The sequence below is a fragment of the Phascolarctos cinereus genome, unplaced genomic scaffold, assembly GCF_003287225.1.
Source record: "Phascolarctos cinereus isolate Bilbo 61053 unplaced genomic scaffold, phaCin_HiC Scaffold_4;HRSCAF=312, whole genome shotgun sequence".
In the NCBI taxonomy this organism is placed as follows: domain Eukaryota; kingdom Metazoa; phylum Chordata; class Mammalia; order Diprotodontia; family Phascolarctidae; genus Phascolarctos; species Phascolarctos cinereus.
The window spans coordinates 281,789,473-281,793,804 of record NW_027555847.1 but is presented as its reverse complement, the minus strand read 5'-3'; positions in this window follow the sequence as shown (position 1 = coordinate 281,793,804).

Sequence of the window (4,332 nt, the reverse complement as noted above, 5' to 3'; positions counted from 1 at the left end):
AAAGCAAAATTCCATTTAAACTTACTATAGACATTGTAAAATATTTAGAACTCTACCTCCCAAAACAAAGAAACTCTATGAACACAATTACGAAACACTTTTCACACAAATAAAGTCAGATCTAGATAATTGGAAAAGCATCAGTTGCTCATGAGTGGGCTGAGTTAACATAATAAAATTGACAATTCTACCTAAGCTAATTTACTGCCAAACTACCAAAAAAAATATTTTATAGAGTTAGAAAAAATAATAACAAGATTCATTTGGAGAACAAAAGGTCTAGAATATTAAGGGAACTAATGAAAAGAAATGCAAGGGTAGTTGGGCTAGCAATTCTAGATCTTAAATTGTATTATAAAGCAGCAATCATCAAAACTGCTTAGTATTGGCTAAGAAATAGAGTGGTGGATCAGTGGAATAGTTTAGATAGGGAAGACACAGTAGTCAATGGCTATAGTAATCTATTATTTGATAAACGCAAAGATCCCTGCTTCTGGGATAAGAACCCACTCTTTGAAAACAACCGCTGGGAAAACTGGAAAAGAGTATGGCAGAAACTAGGTATAGACCAAAATCTCACACCACGTACCAAAATAGAGTCAAAATGGGTTCATGATTTAGCTATAAAGGCTGATACTATAAGCAAATTGGAAGAGCAAGGAATAGTTTACCTATCAGATCTATGGAGAACAGAAGAATTCATGACCAAACAGGAGATAGAGAACATTACGAAAAGCAAAATGCATAATTTTGATTACATTAAATTGAAAAGTTTTTGCACAAATGAAGCCAATGCAACCAAGATTAGATGGAAGGTAGAAAATTGGGAAAGAATTTTTGCAGCCAGTCTCTCTGATAAGGACCTCATTTCTAAAATATATAGAGAATGAAATCAAGTTTATAAGAATACAAGCCATTCCCCAATTGATAAATGGTCAAGGGATATGAAGAGGCAGTTCTCAAATGAAGAAATTAAAGCCATCTATAGTCATATGAAGAAATACTCTAAATCACTATTGATTAGATAAATGCAAATCGAAACAACTCTGAGGTACCACATCACATCACACCTATCAGACTGGCCAACATGACAAAACAGGTAAATGGTAAATGTTGGAGAAGTTGTGGGAAAATTGGAACCCTAAAGCATTGTTGGTGGAGTTGTGAAATGATTCAACCATTTGGAGAGCAATTTGGAACTATGCCCAAAGAGCTACAAAAATGTGCATACCCTTTGACCAGCAATAGCACTTCTAGGGCTATATCCCAAAGAGATCATCCAAATAGGAAAAGGACCCACATGTACAAAAATATTCATAGCAGCTCTTTTTGTGGTGACAAAGAATTTGTAATTGAGAGAATGCCCATCAATTGGGGAATTGCTGAGTAAGTTGTGGTATATGAATGTAATCGAATACTATTGTGCTGTAAGAAGTGATGAATGAGTTGACTTCAGAAAAAACTTGGAAAGACTTGTGTGGTCTGATGCTGAGTGAAGTGAGCAGAGCCAAGAGAACAGTGTACGCAATAATAGCCACATTGTGTGATGACTAATATTGATATACTTAACCCTTCCAAGCAAAACAAGTATCTAAGACATCTCCAGAGGCCTCATGATGAAAAATGCTATCTACATCCAAAGAAAGAACTATGGAAGTTGAATTGCTATCTTTTTTTTTTCTTTTCTGTTGAGTTTTGTTTCCTCTTTCTAATGGCTCATCTTATTGGTTTTAATTTTTACTTACAATATCACTAATGTGAAAATATGTTTAATTGGAATGTAAATGTAAAGCTTATATCAGATTGTGGGCCATCTTGGGGAGTGTGGTGGGGAGGAAGGGGGAGAAAAATTATAAACTCAAAAACATATAGAAGTGATTATTGATAAATCAAAATAAATTAATAAAAAAGAAAATCTAAGTAAAACGGATAAACATTTTAAAAACTGTGAATTGCTCAGATTAACTATAGGAAGTAGAATACTTCAATAATATCATCTTAGAAAAAGAAATTGAACAAGTAATTAATGAGATCCTAAGAGGAAAAAAATCCCTAGCAAACAGTAAGTCGCTGTAATTCTCCAATCCATCTTGAAACAATCATAAAATAAATAGCACCCCAAAACAAATCCTAAAAGAGCAGAACCAGAAAAAAGACTGGCTGAAACAATCTTTTATCCCAAGAAACTTGGAAAATCAGCAAGAAAGGTCCATCTCACTTGGGTAAAAAGGGAGTGCATTCCACAATAGGAAGTGTCCCTGTAAATCAGCAGCAAGTCCCGCCTTAGGAAACCAGTGGGAGATACTGAGCCCCAGTGTGGTGGAGCAGGCAGGCACCAACACCAGGAACCCCCCCCCCACACACACACACCCACATACCTTAGAATAACCAGTGGAACTGGCAGATTCCATCTCTGAGAACCACCAAATGCTTCAGAGTAGCCCCAAGTAAATATGAATCCTCCAGCAGACAGAGCTCCATGTGTTTTAGTATAGCCCCAGAGAAATGCAGAAACACCCCACCAGGCCTCACAACATGCCAGACACCACCACTAGGAACTCAGCCAAGCACCAAGTAGGTCCCTACAGCCTCCAGCAGCACCAGTCACCCCCATCCCTTCCTTTCAGTATAGCAACAGATCCAAGGGTCCCCCAGGGACCTCAGGGCAACATCAGGGAAAGAGTGAGGGCCTGCAGCTACCAGCAAGAAGTCTGACACTTCCACCCTGGGCGAAGAGCTCAAATTGAAAAGAAAGGAAAAAGGCCAGAAAACAAATAAACAAAAAAGATGAGCAAACAACAACAACAACAAAAAGAATCTTACTATAGAAAGTTACTATGGTCACAGGGAAGAAGACCAAGACACAAACTCAGAAAAGGACAACAGTGTCAAAATACCTATGGGCTCAAACCCCAAGAAAAATGGGGTATGGTCTCCAGCCCAGAAAGAACTCATGGAAGAGCTCAAAAAGGAGCTTAAAATCATATAAGAGAAGTAAAACAAATGGGAAAAAAAATGAGAGTGATGCAAGTGAATTATGAAAAAAAAAAAGAGTCAACAGCTTGGAAAGCTGCTTAAAAGGTAGAATTGGCCAAATGGAAAAGGAGATATAAAAATCCAATGAGGAAAACAGCTCCTTAATGAGTGCAATTGGAGAAATGGAAAAAAAATGTACAAAAGCTAGTTGAGGAAAATAGCACCTGACAAGTCAGAATTGAGCAATTGGAAGCTAATAACCCTATGAGACATCAAGAATCAATCAAACTAATTCAAAAGAATGACAAAATGGAAGAAAATGAAAATACTTCATGGGAAAAATAACAGACCTGGAAAACAGATAAAAGAGAGGCAATATCAAAATCACTAGACTACCTCAAAGCCATGATCAAAAGGAGGACCTGGACAGATCTTTTAAGAAATTATCAAGGAAAGTTGTCCTGATGTCCTGGAACCAGAGGGCAAAAAAGGCATTGAAATAATTGACCAACCACCTTCCAGTATAAAAACCCCAAGCCAAATTTCAGAACTATCAGATCAAGTAAAAAAAAAAAATACAAGTGGCCAGAAAGAATCAATTCAAATATTGGGGAGTTAAAATAAAGGATTACACAGGACTTGCTGGTTGCAACATTAAAGGATCAGAGATCATGGAGCATAATATTCCAGAGGGCAAAGGAGCTAGGATTGCAACCAAGAATCACTTACCTGACAAAATTAAGGACAATATATTAAGGGAAAAAAATTGGTCATTCAAAAAAATGGAAGGATTTAAAGCTTTCATAAAGAGAAGACCAGAACTAAACCAAAAATTTGACCACAAACATCAAGACCCAAGAGAAGCATAAATAGGTAAAAGGGTAAAGAAAACATAAGGGATTCAATGCAGCTAAACTATTAACATCTATACACGGGAAGATAATACTTGGAATTCTTAAAAAAAATGTATCAGTAATAGTACAGCTAGAAGGAATATACAGAACAGAGTACCAGTAGCAATTTAATTTTAAGGAATGACTTAAAAACTAAGGGATGAGAAAGAAGAGTATAATGGGTGCAGAAAGAAGGGAAAGGTAGAATGGGGTAAATTACTTCACAAGAAGAGGTGAACAAGACCTATTATAGTGGAGGGGAAGATGAGAGGGTGGATGATGAGCATCTCTTGAACATCACTCTCATCAATATTGACTCAAAGAGAAAATCACATACACAATCAGTTCAATATAGAAATCTATCTTACTCCAAAGGAGGGAAGGAAAATCAAGTAAAGGGTGGGAGGTGGGGACTGACAGAAGTGAGGGCAGATAAAGGGAAGTCGTAGATAGAAGGAAAACA